General features: G+C 41.4%; 1 long non-coding RNA gene across 1 annotated transcript in view; it reads right to left on the minus strand.

Moving 5' to 3' along the window:
- Positions 1-11,178, minus strand: part of LOC117490372 — a 17,095-nt gene extending 5,917 nt beyond the window's left edge. The window contains exons 1-2 of the long non-coding RNA XR_004556673.1: positions 10,830-11,178; positions 7,681-7,742 (exon numbers count right to left, since the gene is read on the minus strand). This is a non-coding gene — a long non-coding RNA (uncharacterized LOC117490372). The remainder of the gene's footprint in view (positions 1-7,680; positions 7,743-10,829) is intronic.
- Between the last annotated feature and the right edge of the window lie 3,318 nt (positions 11,179-14,496).

Here is a 14,496-nt window from a genome sequence, read left to right on the forward strand (position 1 = left end):
ACAATCAAGAGGCAAATCTTGAACATTTTACTATACTACATTGAAAACATCATTTGCATATACATTTTACATTCAAAACACATGACTGGTGTATAGAAAAGTGACACATTGTTATAAACTACTCATGTTAATGTGTGAGCCTAAATAAGCTCCATTTAAATTCTGCTTATGTATTAATGCAAACAGCCAATTCCATAATATATTAGTCATAGGTGATTATACATCACACTCAGAGGGCATTTCAGATAGTGTTACTTTATGAACCTCTGTACTTTGACTTAAAGGAGATTACAAAAAAAGTTAAATACAGTATTGCCGTTTGTTCCGTGTTGTAGATCTGAACGATTCTTACATAACAGCTCTACGGTTGTTGTCTAATAAAAAGGCACCGATACAAGAGCTCATAAAAAGAAAAGGAAAGTCTAAATAGATATGGGTGTGTCGCTCTTCTAAAAAAAAAACGAATAGCATTCCTGGTTAAGTGGGTTGAGTTTCAGGTATGGTGATGCCATTTGGTTTGATTTAATTATGTTGTTAGGCGAGACAAATATGCTGCTGGACAATACAGTGCATACCAACCGAGACACATGAAACACACATGGATAACGTGTTGTTCTCTCCATTTCCTGTTACAACTGGATATTTATTTAGTATCAATCCTATAAATACAAATAGGATGTTGGTGTCAGTTGGTGATAATTTATAGAGGAAGACGTGGGAGTTCCTCAGGGAAATATTTCTTTGAGTGTCTATGTGTGTCATTTTATGCAAATGTGCACCTCTCCCTTCTGCCTCTTACTGTTGACTTTTCCTGGATAAATACAGGTCGCAAAATGTAAATCTCACCTTTTACTTCAATTGATTACCGTAGTTTTAAGGAAATAAAGGTGAAAATAGGTCTTAACGTGTAAAGAATTGAAGAAACCCTGCCACGTGCTAAAGGAAAAGTCACCCAATCGGCATTTCAGGCAGAAACTCTTAATTTGATAAAGAGAGAGGCTGCCAGCTCACAGTGTCTGTTTCCACTATCTTTAGTGTTTAATGACTCAGCTAATTATTACACTCAGCATTATCAAAACATAACAACATCTTTTTAAGCAGTTATGTATTAGTTTCATTGTGACTCATAAGGCCACAGGGGCTCACTCCCTGCAGTACACTCATCCCAAAACTGAACACTCACAGCTGGATTCATCCCAAGTTTTTGAGATGTTTGTTTCGAACAAAGACAAGTTTATTTACTTTAGGCGGTACGATTTTAAATCATGTGACAGTTATTAAAAATTATTTACTACAGCAAAAATGCTTATCCATATATGCTTGAATATAACTGAGCTAACGTTAAATTTAAACCCGCCATAACCTCTTTTGACAGGCCTACTGTGTCTCTTCAAACTGCCCATGCTGCAGCACAGGAGAGGGTCTGAGAGGTTTTTGAGAAAGCTGAAAACAATAGCAGGAAGCTCAAGGCAGAAGTTGGCTAATTGTAGTTCTTATCGAAGTAATTCACACAAAATCCCCACAATAGTCTCTGAAAGTCGCATATAGTCCGCATGGGCCAATAGTGCATGCTAGATTCTTTATATTTTCAACTTTTAACCCGGTATTTTATCTTATTTTTCTATTAGTAACTGCTTTTAGTAGCTTCTAAAGATGCACCCTCTCTAAACAGCCTTGTAGAGAAAGATGTTTGTTTTTTTGCAACGGAAATTTGCTTATTTCCCCCTGGGATGAATAAAGTATTCTGATTCTCATTAGAAAAAATTGTTTGTGAAAGTTTAGAATCATAATAAATGACAACATTTGAAGACATCTTTGTTAATCACCAAGTCATTTACAAGTTGAATGGGTGTTAAGGTGCAACCATGTCTCTATAGGGGGCTTAGCCTGTAGGGACACACCACAGCAGCTCCTGGGCCACTGCCAAGGTGCCCTTGAGCAAAGTACCGAACACCCAACCGCTCTGGGCACCAATGAACTGGCTGCCCCTTCACTCCCCCTCTCCTATCCTGCATGTGGTTCTGTGTGCTTAAGTGTATCAACCAATGGATGCAATGTCAGTGAAAAAAGTTATTTCCCCATTGGGGATTAATAAAGTATATATTCTTCTTCTTCTTCTTCTAAATAACATTGCTGATACTAATCGATGAGGTCTAATGAATAAATCATCCATTTATAATGCAGATATTGAGTGCAGGATCACTCTCCAGAATCTGTTTGCAAGTGAGGATTGAAAGCTAAGCTGAGAAAAAGAAGAAGCTTTTGGGGAGAGAGTCATTTCAAGACTGCATGTTTTTAACAGGCTTGAGTGTGTGTGTTTGTGGGAGTGTGTGACAGAGATGGTGAGGGAGGGACAACGAGTGTGAGTGTGTGTGTGTGTCTGTGTGTGGGTGGGTGGTGTGGCTGTGAGAGAGACAGAGAGAGGGAGGGAGGGAGGGTGAATAAGTGGAAATTGGTCTGCTGATTTACGGGAAACACCAGAGCTGTCTCTCGTTGAACCATTTATAAAAAGTCTGCTGTGAGCTTGTGGGATATGATCCGACACAACGTGAGGTTATTCTGTGTGGTCAATTATGAGAATAGTAGGATAAGAAAAGGGACATTTTTGACACCTCAACTTACAGTCAAAAGGCATTAATACAGATAAACTGATCTTGTTTAGTAATCACAACAACTGTAAAGCAAAACAATCCCTAGCACAGGCAGTTCGTTAAATATGTTTTGCATTTTATTTTCCTGTTTGTTCAAAAAGAAAGAAAGTGTTAACGTGTGAAAACACAGGTGCTCTGGGAAAGAGATTTACAGGAATCCTGTGTCATTAAGATAATCAACCCGATTTCTCAATTATTATATGGCTCAGTTGCACTGCCAGGTCCTCTCATTTATCCCACCGAACAACGACACATCGCTAGAGAACGTGCAGATACCGGTTTAGAAATCCAGGTCAACCTGCAGACTAAATACTTATTGAGATAGAATAAGGGGTAAGAAGAGTGTTACATGTTTATGGATTTGATGTTGAAACTTCCTTGGATACATTGGTATGTGAACTTTGCCCCACTTTGAAAAGTTATTCCCTTGTAATCACAGTAATAAAACATATCATGGAAAAAGTGGGCCGTGGCTTCATGCCAACCGGTAACAAGCTACCAACTTTTTTTCAATTCTGAGCTTTGACAAACGACCGAATCAATCAGTCATCAATTGAGAAGCATCTGTAGCGGCGAAAACTATAAGGAAATATAACAAAATGAAACTGCTGCTGGGGCACCAGTAAGGGAATCGTTTACAAGAATATCCTTTTGGGCATACAGTATGTTTTTATTGTATTCCATAAACCCAACATCATAAAGAACAATGGTTTAACGTATTCTCCTGCACTGTCGCTTCCCCAGCTTCATATGGCCTCTCTGGTGCGCCAATCCCAACACCACCTGTCTCCAATAGATACATAATCATCAGGTGGCCTAAAATAATTACACTAAATAACAATTCATGTACTATTAACAAAACAACCTGAAAGTAAATGGTGAACTATTAAATAATTTAAATCAATGTATTGCTCCAACAGCATCTCTAAACTCAAAGTATTTATGTCTTTACTTAATACCGTCTAGATTATGGTAACTCTTATCCAAAATGGAAACACGAGTAAGAACACCTGCAATTATAGCTTAATTAGCTTTCCCGTTGCATTCAGTGTACAGTTCAAACAATTACAAATAATTGAAATGTTTTTAATGGGTTAGTCACAAGCTTAGTATCTGATTTAATGTCTGATATGTGTCATTACCTTTGTTTGCATCTGTAAAAGGCAAAGAAAGGATTCGACTGGATGACATCACATAGACTCTGAGGGTTTTTACTATCTGTATTATTATGTTGCATTGTTGGAGAAGCCTGTGACCTAAGATTTTCAACTACATAATTACTCTGTAGCTATGTTAGTTTGACAATAAATAACCTTGAACCTTGAACCTTGAACCCTCATCCCGCTCCAAATTCATGCAACTGCTTACCAACAAGCTAACTTATGTTGGAAAGAACCACATTAATAACTCCTGCTTTATGTAATGCATGCTGTTCTGAGTAAATAATGTAAGGTATTTTTACTTTACTTAAGTATTTCTATGTTATGCAACTGTCAACTCCTGCCTCACTAGAGTTAAAGGTAGAATCTTAGGGTCCAGATTCTGCGACATTTGACAGCTACAGCTAATAGTTTACTTTTCAGATTAAGCTAGTTTACACTCAAAACATGATCACAATAGCTATACTAGATTTGTTCCAGATATACAACCTAATAGTGAAAAACTATTAGTATAAAGGATTTGTACCACCTTCATTAACTAAATGCTTAGCAATAATAATCCAACAGTAGGAAATGTATTCATGGGATATTCACAGATGGGCCCTTTTTTGAGTTTAGTACCTTAATTACTTTTGACACTTTAAGCACTTTTGCTAATAATGTTTTTTAATGCAGAACACGTACTGAACAATCCCTGGACTACTGCTGAACAAAGACCTAATTCATGTAAACATTCATGAAAGAACCTTTAAAAACAAGTCGCCTGCCAGGTGTGGGCAAGAGAGTCAGAGAAATAGAGGGAGAGAGAAAATAAGTCAGCTGACTTTCTATAAAGACTAAAGCCATATTTCTATTTCTATGTGTGTGTGTGTGTGTGTGTGTGTGTGTGTGTGTGTGTGTGTGTGTGTGTGTGTGTGTGTGTGTGTGTGTGTGTTTGTGTGTGTGTGTTTAGGGTGGCAAGTCTTTGAGAGAGATAGAGAGCCATAAAAGGGAGGAGACAGTTTAATGAAGTCAGCTGACTTACTAGAAATAGTAGAACCCTGTTGCCTCTGTCTTACACACAAACACAAACTCACGCAGCCCAACATGCACCCCACACCCACACACACACCCCATCCCAAAAAGTGTTCTGTGCCATGGCAGGGTGGCTCAGTGCCCGTAATATGACACAGAGTAGAAAAATAAACCGGTCAAACCAGGCCTCAGATGGCATCAACCACGTGTGTTTTTCAGACTACTGCAGGGATGACTCTTATCTACACCTATATTCTTATTATAAGAATCACACTCTACTGAATGATGCATTTTATATAACCCTGCAGGCTCTGGATGATGACTTCTTGTGTAGTCATACTTCTGACTCAAACATTAAAGGTCTCATGCAAATGTTGTCATAAATCATGAGTAAAGATAGTCTTTCTGAGCCTAAACGTGTAAATACATTGTCTCCTAGTAACACACCTTTTTACAGAGTGTATGTCTACAACTGGCTGGGCTAAAATCCAAAAAATCATTACTTATCCAGTTTTGGATAAAATAACTACTCAATAAACGTTAGGGACCTTTGTTGTCATTGCATAATATACTAGTTTAAGAAAGATCATGTTAATGGCTGAAATAAACAACTATGATTGTTGTTAGCAAACAGGAAACAGACTGCAGTCTCCTGTTTGAAATCCATCCACTCCCACTTCTTCCCTCTTCAGACTGTTTCCCTTAAACAATGTTACACAACTTTGTAGTTGGAGAAGAATCAAGCTGCTGCTAAATATCATGTCAACACAAATGCCTCATATATTGGTCTCAGAAATTGGCTCCATGTGAGTTCTGCTTGATTGGGATAGTTCACTTTTAGGGTTTTATGTACATATGATTGCATTTGGCATTCAAACTATAACAACTTCACTTTTTTGTTTTATTAAATGTCACAAAGAACCATTTACTTGATATTCAGAGCCATGAAATAGGTGTTGGCTGTATGTTAGCCTACAAATATATAATCAGATTACATAATTTTTGCTTGACTAAGTGCTATAATGGCTATGCAACTATTTCAGTGGGTTTTTTAGGCTATTTCTACGGTTGCCGACAGGTGCAAATGCATTGCAAAGCCCAAAAACAGTTCCATAAAGAGAAACATGCTGCAGTTTCATACACAAACGTAATGTTTGGGACTCTTTTGTTTGTGGACAGTTTCAGAATCACATGCTTTATTTTTCTTGTGGACTTATTACACGGTAGGATTGCTGTCCAATCTAATATAGCAACGTGGCTGCAGAAAAAAATGACAGCCCACTGCACAAGCTTTTTTGCTCTGATTATGACAGACACGTGTCGGTTTAGCCGCAGGTGTTGCTTCCTGTGAAAGTCACTTCTTAAATTTCTTGCAGATGCCAGGGGGTTTAGTGTTTACATCTACGGCCCTAAAGTGAAGTACAGGCCAAGACCTGCAGTAAATAAGCGAGAACAAATAAGTGAGTGAATTAAGATGGCAGATAAGAGACTGAACTGTCCTGGCTGATTAATAGGAATCCTTGACCTTCTTGTGCCCCTAGAAGATCATAAAATCCCTAAACTGATCCCCATAAATACAGTAATATATGTCAGGGCTTTGTAGGTCTGAGTGCCACATAATCCTAGTGCAAAAGTTATCTGAGTAAGCAGATCCCCGACACAGCTGCTGGTCCCAACAGCACTCATGGAATGAGCTACAGTCATTCCCTGCAATGTGCTTTGTGTTATTTAACAGAGTTGACAAGCTCTTTGTCTTGTGTCATAGGAAACTCTCAATAAAGTGTTCCCTCAACTTCTTTCCTGTTGGTCCTTAACACGTTTTTATAATAGCATACTGCATGTGGTGTTTTGACATTATCACTTAAAGAGATACATCTGACTGTACGTAAGCCAAATCATCAATTTATCAACATTTTTCGCTGTACATATCTGTCTGTGTGCTACCATGCCATCTGCTGTGGGTGTGGCCACAGGCTAGATGTGTTGGCACTATGAATTGCAAAGGTCATATCAAAACAAGGAAGCAGGAGGACAACAAATAGTTGTGAGGATAAACCTCTTATTATACATCCATGGGATAAACATGCAGGCTGACATGCTCAAAACATTCTATAGATCTGTTAAAGAAAAGCATGCATTTATGTGGGCGTTTATGTTTTACAGATGTTGCTTTTGTGCCGGCTGCTAATCTCAACCTCAGGCTACCAGGGCTTTAACTGCAACTTCTATTCATGTTATTACTTATCGCTGTATACCCTTGTTGTTAGCCTTTTTCTTAAGGCAGACCGCACCATTTCACACCAATATGAAGGATTTGACAAATGAATGGTGGTCAAGCATAAAGCACATCTACTTTTCTTCCTTCTAGGAAAATACTGTCTTAAAGCAAACAAGTGCATGATCTATTTCCAGCTTGTAAGCAAAACTGTAAAAACCTGTGTGGAAGCCTTTTTTAAACTACCACCTTTGGTTTAAGACAACAAACCTGAAGCCAAAACTCCCACCTGTGACCTGTGAGTGTTAGAGGTCGTAAGTGCAGGATGAAAATTAACGGCACAGGGATCAACTGCATTTCCCACTACCATATAATAAGTCTGCTTTCATCAGATAAGAGACATAAAACTGCCCAAGCACATCGTGGACTGAAGCCATGGCATCATATAAAACATCTGGAAAGTGTCATTGTAGAGGGTTTCTGTGTATTGTCAGGGAACTGAAAACCTTGTATCTACTTGCTGAATTGCTTGTTTTGTGAAGAAAAATACTGGAGAGGCGCAGACATGACAGTATGCTTTTCATCAGATTTGGATCAAATCATACTTGCAAATGATTCTTTGTGCTTGTTTTAGACTCACCAGAGTGCCAGATGGGTTGGGTTTCCTGCATCACCACAGTTGCGATGTGTGAGATAAGTGGTCTGTAACACAAAAAGACAGGAAGTTGCCAGGATGATATCCTCAACAGATATACTGTATAACATTGTGCTAAACAGGGGCATTGACTCTTGGTGGATAAAACACTGATTTCCTGAATAAATTAATATTTGAACTATGTAATAGTCCTTGTCTTGTATTTTAGGATAACATTACAAATCAAAACATAGTGAAAGACTTTCCTAAAATACTTACACTGCCATCAAGCCATATCAAATGTGACGTATGTGCATGCAAAGGTCTTGGGTATTAGACCCTAGGATTCTGGGTGATTACTATTTTTCACTCACACATTGTGCAAAAACATTGGTGATCATGGGGCAGGTTTGTCTTGGTCCTTCAAGGAGAATTCCCCCCCATTATGGTGCCTGGTGCTGTTAGACAATTAGGGTTTGATACTGATTAACTTTTGAATTGCTGACCCTATTGACAGAAAAAGCAAAGTTACAGTAGTTTCTTTCAAAGCGGCAACTGCAAAGGCAGGGAGGGATGGTGGAGGTTAGAAACCAAGAAGATTTCCTAGCTCAAGGCCGGTTTATTAGAAATGCATCAGCATCCCCTGCCAGCAGCACCACCCTATGGCCAGATGATAAACGGCATCCAATGACTTTTCGTAAGTCACGTGATTTACAAGAAATCCTCGAGTCTCCCAGTTTCTAGCAGGCCACTCTGTTGCCTAGATTCTTCAGCTATTCGCTGACTTAACTGTCCTATGGCACACAAAATCAATTACTTATTCAGTTCTCTTTAATGCATCAACCACTATACCCCATAGAAAACATATTGCAAAGGAAAAATAATTTCCAACTTGCTTTTGATAGCTATAACTCAACAATGAATTGGGGGTTATCTACTTGCCTTACTGTGATACAGTACACATCTTGTCTGGTAACTGATGATAACAGAGGCATTAAACATCAAAACATATTCCAAGGAACAAGACGAATGCATACCTAAAGCTCAAGCATCCGTATGCTGTAACTCAAATCGCTTCACAAGTCACCTTCTATTTTATATTTGGCGGGCTTTTTCTGTGGGAACGTTTTTTATAGGTTAAGTCAATCTTCGTTTATGATATATGGTGGTGATACTTGTTTAGAACAAAGGTTCCTGCAATCCTGTTATATAAAAGGCCGGCAGGGTTCAAAGTAGTTCAAAAGTCACTGCCCTAGTTTAGAAGATGACTTTCCTGTCTGTTAACCATGACTCTTATTCAGCTCTGCAGGGTAATTGTGATAACAAAAATATATATATATATTGTAATAGTAAACTATAAAGGTCAACTCTTCTACAGACATATGCAAATTCCAAAGATATATGTGATCAGGTCAGCAGGAAGGTAAAGTTTCAAGGTAAGTAAATAAACAAGTCAGGCACCCTATCAGTTATCAACAATGAAACCTGATAGCCTACTTCCCTTTCCACATGCCATCAACAGAGGGTAAGAGAAGTCAAGTTCATGGTGTTCATATTAAAGGCCTTGGCACCATCTAGTGGTTGTTCATGGTACAGTGTTTATCTAAAGCTGTACAACAACAATGGTATCTGAACACTTATGAAATCTGATAGATTTAGTTAATTAACCCCGAGTATAAAATGACATACACATACATTATAATACAAAACGTGACTTTAATTTTAACAGGTATATTAGTGTGCTAAAGTATCAAAAGTAGCTTCAAGCTTAGTCACCCCTAGGGTGTTAAATTATTGAGGTGTTAAACTGAGGGGGAAGACTCAAGTTCTACTTAAGTAAAAGGAAACTTAATTAACCAAAAAGTACTCATAACGCCAAATAGCCCATTACAGACAAAATAATGGTATTCAATTATGATTATTGTTGCACTAATGTTTAGATCACTTTAATGTTGCAACTGGTAAAAGTGGAACAATTATTTAGAGACGTAAAAAGTAGTCTTATTCCAACCTATATAAAATTGGATTATCATTTATTTGCTGTTTCCTTTTTTGTCCTACATGCATATTTGCAAAGTAACAAATTAACAAAGTGTCAAAAGTAGTTTTGAATTAAATCCAGTATTACAAAAAACCCCTGCAAGTATCATTTTGTGTGGTTCACACAACAAAAACACTGTGAATGTTTAATGAGATAATTTATTTTGTATTGGTGGAGAAAGAATAAGTCATGCAAATGCAAACCACTGGTTCAATCGTAAACAATGTCTGGTGAGTTATTATTTTTCTCTGAAATGTATTGGAGTAGAGCCATATAGTTGCACAAACTGTACATATAAAAGTATGATTATCTTAAATGTACTTCCCACCACCGTTTTTGTTAAAATGGCTGCGTGCAAAGTGCAAATATCAGCAACCAGATACAAATAGATGAGAAAATGTTAAATGCTCATTCAAAACAATACAAAAACAAATAAAAGGCTTGGCTAAAAGAGTACGTTGGATGTTGTCCATCCATCATTAGACGCTAGCGACATCTAGCGTCTAATGATGAAGCAGCGTTTTAATCCACTTTGACCAAATACGCAGATGGCATTAATAATGAGGCCTGGCCTGGGAGTATATATTTAAATACATGTAAAATAAGAATATTTCCCTGTCTTTAGATGGGTATGATTAAACAATGATTTCACATGTTAACATTTTGATAGTAATAAATCATAAATATCGTATATTCAAATATGCCACTGTTATCTTGTAAAACAATTTATATGTGCGATCAAAACGAAAATGTTTAAGAGTGAGTCATAAAGTCGCAGTTAAGAGAAAGATGTGAAGAGAAAGAAAATAGAAATAAAACAGACGATGATGCAGTTGATGCTGTAAATCATTGTCATATAATCTGGTTTTCGTTCCTCGCTTTCACTTTCTCATTTACACAGGATTTTGTTGAAAAGAGAAGAAAATAGAAAAACTCAAGAAGTGTAAAGTAAACAGTAAACACTATTGTTTATCAATCCAGTGTTGCTATGCCTTTTACATCACATTGAATTAGGCTATTTGCTTTTTGTAAACATCATAACACATGAAATATTTCCATATGGCAACAAGGCGAATTTTCACACTTTAGATTAAATAAAGAACAGAAAACTCACCTTTAGTTAAGCAGCCATCGCATTATTCCATATGGAGGTGATGCTTTGAAGGAAGATCCATCTAGAAATGAGGTACACGTTGGATAACTCAACTGGAACAAAGAAGCAGCGGTTGGTGCTGCACTGCTTTCATTTTTACTTTAGTCAAGCCTTCAGGCGAAATGGGCAACGTTATTCAGAGCAGCTGAGCCAGGCTGAGGTCCGGTTACCAACATCCCCTTCACTCCACAGTGGCCGGTGCCACTAAACATTTTTACAACAAAAAAAATGCACGGATTGTCTTATATTCAATTGTAAAAAAATAATGCACAGCGCTTTTTAAATGTCTAAGCGTCCTGTTTGCACTGAACTGAAAGTGAAATGACTGTGTAACTTCCACGGAAACAGATGACACGTCTTTATGGTGTTTCCCCTATCTATTTAAAGCATAGTGTAGATATAATAAAAAGGATAGTGCGAGATACACCAAAAGGTTTTTATTTTCATTCAGATATTTGTATTAAAATATAGAATGAAAACATTTAAAAGTGAAAGCATGGTGCCGCCAGTTTACTGTTAAATGGCTGCTATATTAGCTTAAGCGTTACTTTTATAAAACAGCCTCTGGTGATGCACTGATAAAAATATGATTGTAATTTCTAGCAATTTGTGTATGTTATTTTACATCATTTTAAATGTAAATGTAAATGTGAAAACACATATTTTTTGGGGAAACTGTAAGAATAAATACCAGCAGTCACAAAATAGGCTCTCCGGTGTTAAACATGTGTGTCCACTGGATTTTTGCTGATAAACAAGAGGAGATGTCATATAATTAAAGACTAATGCATTATATTTGACTTGGCATCAATCTACCTGAATGAATGAGATGACTACACATATTTCATGACTGCAACATCTGTGCTAAAACATGCATTATCTTTATGTCTCATTGAATCTTGTTATGATGGATTCCCATGCAGTGATCTTGTCACGATCTGTCTGTGTTGTGTTTTGTCTTGTCTTTTTCTGTCTCTGGTTTCCTGTTTTGTTTTGAAATGTTTTCCTCTTTGTGTCTTGTCTGATCCTACTCCGTGTGTTTTGTTCCCGTCGTTAGTTTCCCTGGTGTGTCTGATTGTGCCTCATTGTGTTCACCTGTTGCCCTTGTGTTTCTGCCTACCCTGTCCAGCTGTGTCTTGTCCTGTGATTACCCTTCTGTGTATTTAGTCTTGTCTTCCCCCTGTGCTCCATGTCTGTTCGTCGTCATTTCATGTCCCTGCTACCTGTCGTCTATGCTTGTCCATGTCTCCTGCCTGTTCCCGTCTGTAAGTTTGTTCCTGTCTGTCGTGTTCCCCGGTTTTGTTTCTGTTTATTAGTTTCTTGTTGTTTATGCCTTCAGCTTTTGTTAATAAAGCCACTTTTTGTTAACAACCTTTTTGTATTTTTGAACTGCACTTGGGTCCTATTTCCCCAAACCTGACAGTACGAACAGACCAGTATGGACCCAGCAGTTTTTTCATTTAGCCAAGAGCTTTATGAGCTTAAATACAATCTGGAATGTATTTTCAATGACTGGAGGAGGGCCTCATCCAGAGAGGCCAAAGAGGCTGCCCTTAACGAGGCACGCAGGGAGGTTGACAGCAAGCCCTGGCTTAGGAGCTTGTTGCCTGAGAAGCTAAGACTTTTTACTAGCAGCCCTGAGTGCCAGCCTCAAGCCTCAAACCCCTTCTCGGGATCCCGCCTTGCCTTAGGAGGTCCACGGAGCCTCCAAAGGGTCTCTAGGAGACGCAAGGCCAGGATTCCAGCCGTGGCCCCAGCAGCCATGGTTCCAGCCCCAGTTCTGGCCCCAGCAGCCATGGTTCCAGCCCCAGTTCTGGCCCCAGCAGCCATGGTTCCAGCCCCAGTTCTGGCCCCAGCAGCCATGGTTCCGGCTCCAGAACCGGCCCACACAGCCATGGTTCCGGCTCCAGAACCGGCCCATACAGCCATGGTTCCAGCCCCAGTTCTGGCCCCAGCAACCATGGTTCCGGCCTCTGTTCCGGTCCAGCACGCCATTTCTCATCAGGGAAATCTTCTGGGCCAACATGAGCAGATGTTGCGAGCCTTAGTTGAAAGCAATCAGTCCATGGCTCTACACATCTCAAACCTTGCTGCTCAGGTCTCAACTCTGACGTCTTCTGCTGCATTTCCTGCCTCCTCCTATCCACCTGTGGATTCCACTCCAGCCCCTCGTGTCCTGTCGGTGGTCCGGCCGACTCCAGCACCTCGTCTCCTGTTGGCTCTCCGGCCGACGCCAGCCCCCCGTATCCTGTTGGCTCTACGGCCGACGCCTACCCCATGTCCTGTCCCGTTGGAGGTCCCGCCGACTACTCTTCTGCCGGGGGTCCTGCCAACCCTATGTCCTGTGCCGTTGGAGGTCCCGCCGACTACTCTCCTGCCGGGGGTCTTGCCAACTCCATGTCCTGTCCCATTGGGGGTCCCGCCGACTACTCTTCTGCCGGGGGTCTTGCCAACTCCATGTCCTGTCCCATTGGGGGTCCCGCCGACTACTCTTCTGCCGGGGGTCCTGCCAACCCTATGTCCTGTGCCGTTGGAGGTCCCGCCGACTACTCTTCTGCCGGGGGTCTTGCCAATCCTATGTCCTGTTCCGTTGGGGGTCCCGCCGACTACTCTCCTGCCGGGGGTCTTGCCAACTCCATGTCCTGTCCCATTGGGGGTCCCGCCGACTACTCTTCTGCCGGGGGTCCTGCCAACCCTATGTCCTGTGCCGTTGGAGATCCCGCCGACTACTCTTCTGCCGGGGGTCTTGCCAATCCTATGTCCTGTTCCGTTGGGGGTCCCGCCGACTACTCTCCTGCCGGGGGTCTTGCCAACTCCATGTCCTGTCCCATTGGGGGTCCCGCCGACTACTCTGCTGCCGGGGGTCCTGCCAACCCTATGTCCTGTGCCGTTGGGGGTTCCGCTGAGGGTCCTGCCAACTCCACGTCCAGTATCGTTGGAGATCCTGCCGACACCTGTTCCGCTGTGGGTCCTGCCAACCCCATGTCCTGTCCTGTTGGGGGTCCCGCCGACACCTGCTCCGCCGGATTTCCTGCCAACACCAGATCCTGTCCTGTTGGGGGTTCCGCCGACACCTGCTCCGCCGGGTTTCCTGCCAACACCAGATCCTGTCCTGTTGGGGGTTCCGCCGACACCTGCTCCGCCGGGTTTCCTGCCTACACCAGATCCTGTCCTGTTGGGGGTTCCGCCGACACCTGCTCCGCCGGGTTTCCTGCCTACACCATATCCTGTCCTGTTGGGGGTCCCGCCGACACCTGTCCCGCCGGGGGTCCTGCCAACTCTGTGTCCTGTTCCGTTGGGGGTCCAGTCGACACCAGCCCTTGCTCCATCCGGGGTCCCATTGACACCAGCCCATGTCATGTTCAGGATCCCGTCTACGCCTGTCCCGTCGGCTCTGGTTCCTGTCCGGCCGATACTGGGTCTTGCCCGGCCTCCGGAGTTGTCCCGTCGGCGCCTTCCTGCCCGGCCTCCGGAGCTGTCCCGTCGGCGCCTTCCTGCCCGGCCTCCGGAGCTGTCCCGTCGGCATCTTCCTGCTCGTCCTCCGGGGTTGTCCCGTCGCCGCCTTCTTGTTCGCCCTCGAGCCCGGCCCCCTGATTTCCCCAGCCGCTGCCTTCGCCCTCGAGCCCGG

The sequence above is a fragment of the Trematomus bernacchii genome, unplaced genomic scaffold (assembly GCF_902827165.1).
Source record: "Trematomus bernacchii unplaced genomic scaffold, fTreBer1.1, whole genome shotgun sequence".
Classification (NCBI taxonomy): Eukaryota; Metazoa; Chordata; class Actinopteri; order Perciformes; family Nototheniidae; genus Trematomus; species Trematomus bernacchii.